Here is a 13,450-nt window from a genome sequence, read left to right on the forward strand (position 1 = left end):
GGCGATTTTCAGCCCAGTGTCCCGAATGCGCACAGCCGGAACGGGGCAGCGATTTATTTTGCCGTAGATCCGGGGTTTAGCGAACCTTCGGGCTGACCCCGAGAGCCTCTGCCCCCCACCCAGCGCTTCAGCGTGCCCTAAAACAGACGGGATTCTTCGTAAAAGAGGGGTATGAAATAGTAAAGCAAATTAAAGTCGCATTCTGGTTAAACCTTTGGGTGTTTGAATGGGCTAAAGGCAATCTGGGCACACTCTTCTGCAGGAGGAAATAAAGCAACTTCAGATAGAGCCCAAGAAAGTTCCCGTGGGCAACACTATGCTGTTTCCAGTGCAATGAATTGCATCAAAAAGGTGATAACTTGAAGAAATGGAAAAGAACTTTGCTTGTTAGGGGGCTTATTTGGGGACCACTCCTGCTCTCCTGACTTATACCTCCAGACAGTGATTCACATCTTGGTGCAAAGGCAGAACATAATAAAACCTGTGCTGGGTGTGTGTGGGGATGGACTGGAGCTGCAGCCATACACTGGGACCAGAATTTGATCTCTTGGGTTTTTAGCATTTTACTCATGAAATGTCAAAATTAAACAGCGCTTTAAAGCTGCAGAATGTATCTCGAACTGTTATTTCAAAGGATTCAGTGAGTTTGTTATCATCTCAATCTTAACCATCAGGTTTGGATATCTTTCTAGAAATGAACCCTTAACTCAGCCTCAGGGTTCAGAACTTAGTGTGAATACCGAGGAAGGATACAGCCCTCCTGTGAGAGCTTAACTGCTTCAGACTTTCTTGCTAACAGATCCCTGCTGGCTTTTCCCCTTCAGGTTTATTTAAAGAAGCTGCCTTTGCCTGAGAATTTCTTATTTTGTATTGGAAGCAGCTTTTTTTACACCTACACGTGAGCGTATTTGCATTGCTGAAACACAGCTGAACACAATTTGCCTCTGACTTTAGTGGGACCATATTTCATCAGTGATGCGCAAGAATGCCAGAGGAACCACGCTCAGGGAGCATCACATGTGGTTCTCAGTGGATGGTGAGAGCAGAAACATCCTTTGGCTTCAAAGCAGTCCTGGGTTTTATTAGCATAATCGGGAGGAATCGTTGGCCGGGGGCTGGCTGTTGGTTTAGGCCCAGCGGTCATTGGTCTAATAACCTTCTGACTGAGGTTGGGATTAAAAAGTCAAAAGTTTTTGGCTCATTCAGCAAGTGGGACCCTCCGTCTGAGCACGCCGATGTCTGCGTTGGCTCTTTGTTCTGCCCCAGTGGTCCCCAGCCCACGCCGGTTCAGGGATAATAATATCAAGCAAGGAATGCACTGTCTTTTTTTTTTTTTTTTTTTCCCTCCCCCTTCTCCATCCTTTTTCACTCTTATGGCTGTAAGCAGCCTCAGAGGGTCCATAAGGTTAACAAATTGGGAATTTCAACCCTGCTTTGTTTCAGCCTCCCTGGCGGCGTTGCTGCAGGGCTGTGAACCCGGGGATCCCGACTGCCGGCCCCGCAGCCCCCGAGCTTTATCCTCAGTGTGGATCTTTGAGGATGAATCAAAATGTTACAGGCACAGCAAACTGGACATCTATTTCATCGGGGAGAGGAAAAAGAGAAGAAAATCAGCAGCTCTAATGAGAGATGCTGAGATATTTTGGTATGTTGGTAGGCTGCCTCCTGCTCCTCGCAGTTGGAACAAACATGCTCCCTAATCTCTTGGCCCCTATGAATGATTTTTTTTCCCCTGGATAATACCTTTTCTTCACATCAGAGCGCTGAGTATCAGTAGCATGCACTTGATGCTTTCCAGTGCTCTCTTTTGCAGCGCTGGGTCATTGCCAGCCTTCAATTTACCTGCCCGCTCCCTTATCTCTAAGCTGCGGATCCATCCTGTGCTGGATTTCCTAGATACAATGGTGTCTTTCTGTGCAAGCTATTGTTTTTATAATTCAGCAGCTCTATCAGTGCAAAAAGTCTGTTTTGTTTCTCAGTTAACCCAATCATGGAATCTGCTTTTACCCTGAGCTTGTCCTATAGGATTCAACTCCACCAAATGCATCTCCAGCCTGACACCAACCATACTGGACCAACCTACAGAACCCGTTCTTCTCACCCCAACATTTCAGCATTGTGGAACCAATCTGTGGCCCAGTGCTGGGTGGCACTCATGTATGTTAACTGCTTTATCGAGAGATGCTATCCCTTGTTCCAAAGGATTTTTATTAGCAGATTTTTCTTGACTCCAAGTGGCTCGATGGTGTGTTTTTGGACTTGATCACATTTTTCCCCTTTGGTTACAGATTTGCTTTATGCACAGATTTATTTCTTGCTTCTGCATTTGTCCGAACTTCTGCTTTCCTGTAAACACGGTACATTTTCTGGAAGGAATTGCTCTCCAGCCCCTGCGTGCTCCACTGCTGGACACTGCTTTCCTCCTGAGTACAACTCTGTTGTCTTTGTACTCTCTTCTTGCAGGAGGTATCAGGGGGCTGAGCTGTGCCCAACCTTCTTTACATACCACAGGTTGAACAATGCCATGAGAGATTTTTCGAACACAAAACACCTTTTTCATTTGAAAAGCAGTAACCAGCAATGGTAGGAGTGGAGCTGGGACTTCAGCCAGGCTCTTGCAGACCAACGTTACCGCATTTTCTGTGAGAGAGCTGTTACCTCAGAGTGGACTTTCCCAGCCCAGAGCTCTTCCCTGCACCTCCCATCCCCTGCAGCTGCACTGGCAGTGGCCCATTTCCAAAGTGCTGTCACCCACAGTTATTCAATACTTGTCACGGTACAGTCTTCTGGAAGCAGGAGCCAGGCTGAAGCGACAGATAACAGCTTGTTGTGCTGTTGACACAGTTGTGGATCCCATGACTCCCCATATTTCTCTTTTTAAAGAAGCATTCCAGCTCTCTTGCTGTTTGAAAAGCCTTCCTTTCATTAAATTGTGCTGATGCCACAGAAAATTGTCAGCTGTCCATCCTTTCCCCAGGCAGGGAAAATATATCTGTATATATCTGTATATATGTATGTATAATCACAGCAAGGGGAGGGAAGGGTCAGGTGTTGCTATGGAAAGAGACTATTAATGTGTAACAGAACTGGTCGTACGGGAGGTGCACAAAATGAGCCTTTCAAAGGAAGGTCACAGGCAGCCCAGCCTCTCTTTGGGGGACACCTGTCCCAAGTTTGATAATTCGATAATTTGTTCCTCCCATTATTTCCCTTTGCTGATGGCTCTTCGGCCAGATTTTCAAGCATCAAAAGGTATCCTGTGCTAAAATGGTCTGGATTCATTCAGAGAGCAGATTTCTACAAGGCATGGGCTTGAGTGCTTTATGAAGAGCTTATAGCCAGATCCTGAGAGTGTATAAATTACAGTAACTTTCCAAAGTCCAGCTTATGCCAGCTGAGCACCTAATGTACGTGAAATATCTTCTGCTTTTAATAGGAGCAACCAAAAGGAAAGAAGGTGAAGTGTGAAGCAAGGGGAGGGAAGAATGTCCTTGTATTGCTTTCCAGTCTGTAATGGTCATGGATTTCATTGGGGATAACTGCTTTGACCAGTCTGTGTCAGGTGGAACCAGCTCTGCTTTTACACATTAACTCCAGCTCTGGCCAAGAGAAGGAAGATGATCTCCCGGTACCCTTGCAGAACTGGTTTCTCTTTGCATGACCATCCAAATGCATGCATCTTCCTGAGGCACTCAGCATTGCCCTCTGCTCCAATCTTTCTCTGTGTGCCCCATGAAACACGGAGGATGCATTACTAACACTGGTACCTTGATTTCATTTAAAGGTAACAAGACAAAGAGTAGGTTTGCTAGCTGGATTTTTCATCTATAAACTTGCATTCTGTAGTATCATAGAACCATTGAATATCCCAAGCTGGGAGAGTTCATGAATAGTCCATAAAGATCGTTGAGTCTAACTACTGGAGCACTCACTCCAGGCTGGGTGTTTCTACACCATTACAAGAGTTACTCTTTGGGCGTACTTAGCTTCATCCTGACTGGGCTCCCCTTAACGAGGGAACTAAAATGAAGAGGTAAATGAATTTCTTCCTGGAAGACTGGAGCAGAAATGCTAAGTCACAGCCTGAAGCAGTGATTGAGCACCTGGTGGGAAGGCAGGGCCAACCCAGTGGAGCAGAGGTGCATGAAATGCAATGCAACGCAGCTGAGTGATGAAGGAGTGGAGCCAGGATCCACCCCTTCCCAGCTCTCATTTAAGGGCTGGAAGTGGGGGTGTGGGTCTGTTGCTGAAGGTCCTTGCAAAAGTGTGGTCTTCTGAAGGTAAGTATCATTTTTTTCTTCTTCTTCTTCTTCTTCCTGTGCTCATGGCTATTGATTTTGAGCAGATCCTCACTTGCTCTATCTTGGGACCTTGCTGCTCTGCTGTCATTGCTATGCCTTCCATTTCCATCCATGAAGATGAAGTTTTTCAATATGTTTCACTTTATTTTTTTTTCCAGCCCCTGTTATTTTTCTCATTGGCCACAGAACCATCTGCTGGTGTCACCACTCCTGGTCTCTTGGAAATGGCCTTGCAGAGCATGAGGTCTGTCCTGGCTGAGGGCTGAAATCTGTCGCTTGGGGTGAAGGGAAGGAGCTGGAGGAGCCCTCTGCCTACCAGGGTCATGAGTGCAGCGCTCACACCAGTCACACGCCGCAAGCCATGTTTTATTTTGTGCTGCCTGCCAGCCTCAATTTCAACTCCTTACAAGAGGTTTCTTTGCTGCAGATTAGGGACTGCAGTCCTATATAGAATAAGGAAAGCTGCTTTAACTGTTCAAGTGTTAATGTTCCCTTGGTTTCTTTCAGAGTTTCTTCAGAAGTAAATAGACAAATTCTAAAACTTTTGTGTTGCTCAGGACCCTAAAATCTCAGATCCTTAAATCCTGGTAAGAAATCGTATCTAGCTCTTGCTTGTTTTCTGTTTGTGGTCTGAATGTGCCTCCTTCCAAGTACATGTATGTGCATACACACAGGAAAGTATAATGGAGTTTATCTGCCTTTCTGGGAATCACAACTGGATAAAGCAGAATTGGTCCCTTCCTACAGCCCTGGGGAACAACTTTGGGGTGCTCTCCATGACCCTTCTCCACACTTCTCAGTCTGGGCCGTAGACCCAGCTGCTGTGTGGGGGCTTTTTCTCCTTACTCTCAGCTCAGTGCTAACAACCCTAATGAGCACAGAGGGACAAATGGCAGAACACTTGCAAATACTTGATGAATTTTTGCCTATCAGAGTTCAGTGCTCTGGTTAGTCATTATTTCATAGCAGGAGAAATAAAGCCTCAGTGTTCCTCAAGTGATAGGCATGAGGTGACAATCGCAGGGGCTCTGCTGAACTTCCTGATATTAAGGCAGCTAAAGTGCTGTTCAGATGTAATCCAATCAACAAGACCCGACTCCAGGTAAGCTGGCAAACTGAGCTGATGAACACCTTGTGCACCTCACCTATTCGCACTGCTGGAATGAGGGTCAAGGTGCTTCCTGACATGTGATTATCAGTGGTCACTGGTGATACAGAGGAGACTGGTGAGATGGGGAGGGAGATAAGTATGGGCTCATGGTGTGCCTGGGGCAGACAAAAGAAGAGTCAGAACGAAACACTTATATTTTCTGGAGCAAGGAGACTAATTAGCGAGAAGAGCTGGTTTTGCAGCACAGAGCAGGTTTTCTTCACAAATGGGCCTCAATAGTACTATTATAGAGATGAGGTCTCCGCAGGCTTGTATTTCTTCTCTTGGGAAACCATGTTTTGTTAGGTGGTGAGGGAAGAGCGATCCAATCTCCTCAGTCCTACCAGTAAACCTATCCCCTATAAAAACAAATCTTAGTAAATAGAAAAGCTTTTATTTTTTTTTTGTTCGGGTGCTGCTTTTGTGTGATAACCCATGCCTTGTTAAAAGGTGTCCATCCAACATCACAGCAAGAGCTCCTTAAAGGAAAAAAACGCTTATAGGATAAATTCATTCTGGTGAAGAGAAGAACGGTCACTGTCATAACATTGTTATATACTTTATATTGGGTGTCCATTTAACTTTAAACTACTTATGTCATAGATTGGCTGCTACATTTAACCTACTTGCTATGATCTTTAAGTTCCCACTTCAGAAACACTTCTTACAGGGTAGGACTGTAAGCCACCAGAGTGCTGTGAAGAGTGGGTACCAGGACTGGAGGATGAAGACTGCAGTAGAAGAGGTGGTTGAACAGAGGATCCAAACTGGCATTGTTGGTGAAGAAGAAACTGGGATACAATAAGGAAGAATGGCATGAAAAAAGAAGGCACGCAAGCATCTGGAAAGGGAGGTTAAGTAGTATGACCTTACTGTAGGATGGAAGAAAAAAGCGTGTGGAAGACGTCTGGAAGAAGGGCACAATGTGCTGAGAGAGGTGATTTGATGCTTGGGCTTGGGACAGATGGGAGGCTGCAGTGAGGAAGGAGAGACAGAAGGGAGAAGGGGCAGGCAGCAGAGTGAGCAGGACCTTGGGTGAGCAGTAGAGGAGAGGTGACAGGCAGTACCATTTGTGGGGAAGAGGGATGACTGCCAGCTCTCCTGGGTGATGGGGTGGCATCATCAGCAGTGGGGCTGTCAAGGATGGCAGGTGACAAGGTGTGGGCAATATGGAGCAGAAAGAGCTCCTCCCTCACTGCTGATGTGGGAGGGGTGAGCTCAGTTTTGTTCTCTCAGTGCAGTTCCTCAAAATCCAGGGCCATCTGGACACTGTCCTGTCCCTCACACAAGCTGTCGCCCAGGGATTGCTCTGGCAGCCGTGACTGGCTGGCATGTCCAGGAGTCTGTGTTCACAGCCAGAAGGGCAGATGGCACAGGATTCACTACAGTGGCTTTGCAGCACCTGGTGCCACCATTTGGGGGGTCTGGGGTCCTGCAGAGCCAGGTGAGCCTTGCTGTGTGCACTGCAGAGTCATTCAATTGAATGCCACAGGGCTGCTCTGCAAGCTCCCAGACACCTTCAGTATCACTAGTGCAAACATTTGGGATGGGTATGCTCCTTTCCAGCTGGCCTTGAAGTGTTGGGCCCTGCCAAAGATCTCCCTGAGGTGAGGGAGGACAGTAGAACTCAGCTGACATCGCTTCAGCAATGTGTTTGCAGTGACTGATGTCTTCGGCTCACTGCTCCTGGTGTTCCGGGTTGCTCAAGAAATGGGTATGAAGAAGAGACGGCGAAGACACTGATCACTCTGCTCACATGCCTATGCATTATGGATTGTTTTGCTCAAGGAACATTTTATTAGCATTTCATCATCCCAGTAACAATGTTTTTTTTTTTTTAATAGCATTCGTGATATGGAATTTCTCAAAAATTAAAATACTTTTGGGTGAGAGAATGTGCTGTGTGTTTATTGCTGATCTTAGAGCTGTGGGAAACAATGCAGTCTGCAGTTCTTCATCTTTCTCTAGAGGGGGGGAAAAGAAAATACGAAGGATACCATCAAATTGTGTGTTAGAGAAGATAACCTGGGAAGCAAATGATGACTGCAAATTAGTCAGAGGGTTGGCTTGCTCTTACTGAGGAGCCCTGGCTGTTCCCCATCTCACATCAGGCTCTGCCCTCTCACAGTGCTGGTCCTGGGAGAGGGATGGGGTCACTGTCAGCTCATCTATCCACAGCCCTAATGAACTGCTGCCAGAGGAGATCTGGAGACTTTTTAGCACTTCAGCTCTAGCCGGAGCACTGGGTTGAATCCCACATGTGAATATATTCCTTCCACTGGAAAATATAAATGTCTGGAAATAAATTATATCAGTTTCAGTTAAACTTTAAGACTTCTCAAATCTATGTAAGACTTTCTGGTCAAAACCTTGGAGGCAGAGATCCTTGTGTGAGGATAATGGCACTCCATGGCTGTGAAGGCATTCACTGAGAGAAAAAGAAAGCAAAATGAATTGCTTGAATGTGTTGTCTCTCTGCATCATACATGGGTTTTCTAAGCATTAATTTATTAGGTGTTAGGAATATAGGAGGAGGAGAATAAAGAGAAGAAGAAAGAAAACTCCGGACTGATGAGTTCTTACAGCTTTTTTAATTGTACTTTGTTACATGCCACAGAAAAAGTATATAACAAATTAATGTGCAAGAAAATATTGAATTACCTTGTAGCAGAAATGTTAAATCGTGGCCTGAAGCAGTGATTGATCACCTGGTGGGAAGGTAGGGAGGGCCATCCTGGGGGAGCTCAGGTGCATGTAATGCAGTGCAACGCACCTGAGTGATGAGAAGGGGTGGAGCTGGGATCCAGCCCTTCCTAGCCCTCATTTAAGGGCTGGCATGGAGGTGAGGGGATCTCTCTGGAGATTCCTGTGTAACTGATGCCTTCCAAAGGTAAGCAGATTTTCTTCTTTTGTTTCTGTATCTATGGCTGCATCTGGGCTTGTTCTCATTTGCTGCAGCCTAGAATTGTGCCACCCTGCTATTACTGCTGTACTTTCTATCACATTATAGCATTTTAGTATTATATACCTGTAAACAGGCAAGTAACTGCATGATTGCAATTCAAATGGTAGATGATAGAGAGCAGACCCAAAATCCTACATTAAACTCTGGCAGATGTACTTTACTCAATAGAGGCTCTGCCTCTTCTGATTGTACACCATGCTTTAGGACTGCATGAATATGACAACACAGGAAATGCATTTAACCGAACGATCTGCTGGATGTCTCTCTTGGGTCATCCCAAACTTCTCTTGGGGGTGACACAGTAGCTCTGATGCTGCTACTTGAAAAAGCACAGTGTGGTTCATGGCAGTCATGCGTTAGATGCAAATGTTAATAACAAATTAATAACATTATTACCGAATTAGAAATGTGTAAACGACAGAATAAGCAAAATTATGACAAACCTGCTAACAATAAAGTTAGAAAGACAAACACTGCTTATCCAGGTGGGGAGTAAAACCAAGAGAACAGCAAGCATCAGATTTAAAAGCTCAATCTATCTGGTGCTATTAGGGAAGATCAGCCTATAACTGCATTGCACCTGTCCAATTCCATCGTGTCCTATGCAGCCTCGTGCAGTGCAGAGCCCCTCAGCACCTCTGTTCACACAGCAAGCAGCAGTGACCTGGCGGTACCTTTGCCTGCCCTGCAGAAGGAGCAGGCTGGCCTTGTGCTGTCAGAATGATTCATCTCGTGTGTAAGACGTGGCCCCTGTAAGGGTCTGGAGATAGCTTTACACTCACTAACACAGAAAGTTTCGGGAGTATTAAACGAATACGCACTGAGTGGCTTCAGTGTTCAACATTCATTAATTTCAAAACTAGGGAAGTTTTGAAACTTTTGTGTGTGTGATTTCTTTTCTCTCTCTCTCTCTCTCTTTTTTTTTTCCCCCTTCTTTTTTCTTCTGATGAGTTTCTCTCTATGAACGCAGCTTCTGGGTGTCCAAGCTGTCATTAAAATCAAAGGGAGTCTGAACGCAAAGCGAAAGTACAGTTGTCACTTTAGTTTACTCATGCTTGTCCCAGAAAATGAAAAGAGGCTTTTCTGACTCTGTTTTTTTCTTGCACGTGTGCAGTGCAGTGGCATTTGGAGTTAAACTTCCTATTGTCATGTTGGAAACCCAAACCGTGAACGCAAATCCCCTGATGGCTTAGTAGCAGATTTCTGAGTCTCGTTGCAGGGACATCTTTGAGAATTTGGCCCCATGTTGCAGTGATAAAGTGACAGATTCCTCCCGTACTGAAATTCTGGTGAGCTGAGTGCCTGGAGGTTTGGCTGCTTTGCCAGGATTAGAGTCTGGGTTTTAAAGACCGTAGCTTATTTTTTTTCCTCCAAAGAGGCATAAAAATGGAGAGAGCTGCTTTTAGGGAAAAACAAATCCATAAAGACAGAGAAATACAGATCTGTCCTATCTGATTGGTGCTCACGTGCTGCGAGCTGAGCTGCGCTCCCCTTGCTGAATTTCTCTGTCAGAACACAGGCCTGTTTTCTTCTTTTCTCCCATCAATGCAACAGCCAGCACTTTTAGAGAAGCTTGCTTTCACCTTGTTGATTTCAGAAATCACAGGTTTCTGTCTCTCACTGATGCTGAGTGGATGCCTTACATAGTTTCCCCTTTAGGGACTTGGTTGTTTGAGTGGGCTCTCCTTCCCCTGCTCTTATGTTATGTCACACAGAATGGAATCCTCATAGCAGGGCCAGACCCACCACCTCCTTCACCTGTTCAAAGATATCACTTTATGGTAGAAAATTTTCTCAAGCCCTTGCCAATTAAATTCAGTTTAATAACTTGACCACTTATGTGACGCATATAATTTTTGAAGAGCTAAAATTAAAAAAAAAAAAAAAAAAAGTCTATTCAGAGTGCTCCCAAGGGGCACCTTGTCACTCTCACACCCTCATTCCATTGATAGGGAAGAGGAGGCGAAGTGATTTGTGTAGGGCAATAGACCAAGTCTATTAAGTTGAGTGCTGTCTGGGTTCTCACATAGGGCAAAATCTATCTCGGTTAGAAGTGAGGAATACCTTTATGTCTGTGGTTTTTTTTTTTTTTTTTTTGTTTTGTTTTCTTCCATATTTCAGCAGAAGAAAGAACTGAGAGCATAGAGTTTTTAGGTCTTTCAATCTGAGCTTCATCACTGTGCCTGCTCGTGCTCGTGCCTCAACACCTTGGGCCAAAGCAGAGCCTGCTCCAAGGCAATGAGGTCTTTTGGATATGAAAACAAAGTAGCAGCCTCCCAGGGAGTTCTGAGCTCCAAAGATGTACAACGAGATGAAATGTCCTTGCAGTCATGGCTGTTCTGCCACAACAGAGCAGGAAGGCAATATTCAGAGTAAGGCAACATGCCCCACTTTGAGAAGTTCAATGCCTTCCAAGAGTCTCCAAATCACAATTAGCAAATAGAAAACAAAAGCAACACAGAAGTCAAAGCAGGAGACCCCATGTATTTTGTTCCAGAATCAAAGGAATATTACACATGCTTTCAACTTCCTTTCCTCTTGTGAGTTAAAGGTACAACAGATTACTGCATATTTTAAGCAATTTCTGTTTTGAAAGTTTAAATGTCAGTGTAATTCCCCTGGTGGTGACTTCTGTTGTGCTGCTCCAGGCTGGGATGCAATGGAACTTCTCCCAGTTTTCACACAGTTATCTCATCTTTGCCTTTGATAGGTTTTGTGTCCAATTGCTTCAACCATTCACTCTGAATTTCAGCTGGCTCCTATTCCTTGACTTTTTGCTTTGAACACGGTCTCGAATGAGGTGCAGTGATGGCTTTTATATAGCATTTCTATGCCCTGCTTTCCCTTGGTTCCCCCATCTCCCTCTCTCTCAGGTGCAGGATGATCTGGCTGCATCTCAGCCCTCCCGCAGTCCATAATATAGCCACCTAGAAAAGAACATCTCTCTTTTTCTTTGCTTTTCCCACATATTTTTCTTAAGAATGAACTTTGCATTTGAGGATTATTGACAAATCTGTTTGGAAAAGATGCACAAAGAAAAACCTTTATGGTCCATCTTGTGGTAGGAAGCGGGTATTTCTTTGCTCATTTGAATGTCAGAGGATTATTTATGCTGGTGCAATGTTTTGAAGAGATAAAATACTCCCCACTGTGCTACATGCAAATCTCTGCAATGTAAACATAAATAGTTGTTGCACATGCATAATCAAAGGCATTTTTCAATAATTATTGTTGGGTAGTTCAGTTCTCTAATAGCATCATCTGGTATAAATCAGCGTAGCACTGCTGAAGCCTGCAAAGCCCCCACCGACTTGCACCAGATGGGCCTCCAACTCTTCACTCTAAGTTTAGCCCTTCTGAAAAAATATTAACTGCAAAACTTGATAGTCCTTGAAAACGAAGTCCTTTGTTAATTCACGGAGACCTGGTAGAGCAAGAGGGATGGGGACTCTTCTCGACCTGCACGTATGCCTCAGCCCTTATCTAGGGAGAACATTTCTGAGATGAGGGAGAGCATGGGCTGCTGTGCCAAATCAGCTCCTGCCCCTCGTTTTGGACTGCCACAAAGATCTGCAGATAGTGCGATGTACAACGTGAACTCCTTGCTGCAGGGACTTGGACTATGACCACCAGCTCTTTAGCACAGAGCACCAGGCTGCTGCCAGATGCTAAGGATTTTCAGTCATTTGCAACCTGTGCTGCATTTTTAGATATCTGAAGGTGAAGGTCTCGAAATCTGGTTTTCTGTCCCCAGAGCAATCTTGTTTCACTGTCATTCAGCATTATCTTTTCTTCAACATTATACACAGCACAAAGCACGTCCTAAAGCTATTTTGACACCTGATTCTACACCACCTGAAGAAAACAATCTCATTATTTGGGTGTTCTGTGGGCAAACTTTTCTCCAAGTTAATGTAAAAGATGATATTTGATAACATTGATTTTTCACAAGTAGATTCAGACTACATCATCTGAACAGTTGATAGTGGACATTGCCTATAGAAGTTCATGCTGTAAATAGATTTATTTTTTTTTCCAAATCATCAGTGCTATTAATTGGCTTATGGTTGTATTTTGCCTAATTGGCACGAAGCTAACTTTGTACAAAATAAAATGTGAAAAATTAGGAGATTCCCCTCCTCTTTTGAATGATGATAGCAACAATATTAATTACATACTGACTTATTTCTCATTATAAGATAAAATAATGGTCACCTAAACTTCATCAAAAAGCAAGATTTTCAGGAAGAGAAGATTGTAGACACAGGCACCATATCTAGTTTTCAAGCAAATTAAAGTTTGCATTAGGATGATTGGTTCTTTTAGGTTTGTCTGTGAGATTTTTTTTCCCTGTTGTCTACGTTTTCAATGATCTTCTCCAAAAAAATGTTGGTTTTATGGAAGCTTGATGTGGAGCAAACTCTTTTGCAAGGAGTCTGAGCTACTGTGAGCAGCTACTGAAGAGCTTTAAGTCCAATGTGGGTTTAATGTTGTGATGAGTGCCATGGCAGAACAGTCTAACAATATAAGTCTGTTGGACATGTCGTCTGGGCTGTCACGTTCAATTTGCACATGACCTCCTGGCCAAAAAATGGGAAAGAAGTGGTAGAATGTGGGACTGAAAGCTTATATTATTGCTTTGACAGCTTCACTCATCTAGAAGTAATGCAAAATGCAATTTATATTTATACTCTCTGACCTTCTGTACAGAGAGGGAAACTATCTAATGATGGGCCACGGTAGAAGAGAAAGAAACAGATCTCAATACAGCTGGAATTTGTCTACATTTTTTGCTTTTCAACCATTCAATTACAGTCAAAAGATAAATGAAACATGAACAGTGCATTGGTTAGGTAGTGAGACAATTATTTTATAGTGAGTAGGTTCTGGCATTGAGCCTTGGCAAAGGTTGCCATGCACGCCTTGTTTCACTAGATACAGATAATCTGCTTGCTCCCACTGGACAAATCCCCTCTGCTCGTAGGTGTGTCATGATGCCCATCACAGAGGGAGAAGAGTGACACCAGCAACTCG

At 44.3% G+C, this 13,450-nt stretch overlaps 1 long non-coding RNA gene across 1 annotated transcript; it reads left to right on the forward strand.

The window, feature by feature from the left end:
- The first annotated feature begins 4,895 nt into the window (after positions 1-4,895).
- On the forward strand, positions 4,896-7,346 carry LOC109369659 (uncharacterized). The gene is made up of 2 exons (XR_014885929.1): positions 4,896-6,895; positions 7,018-7,346. It is a non-coding gene; the product is annotated as an uncharacterized LOC109369659 (long non-coding RNA).
- The last annotated feature ends 6,104 nt before the right edge of the window (positions 7,347-13,450 follow it).

This window comes from Meleagris gallopavo, chromosome 12 (assembly GCF_905368555.1).
Source record: "Meleagris gallopavo chromosome 12, MGAL_WU_HG_1.1, whole genome shotgun sequence".
Lineage (NCBI taxonomy): Eukaryota > Metazoa > Chordata > Aves > Galliformes > Phasianidae > Meleagris > Meleagris gallopavo.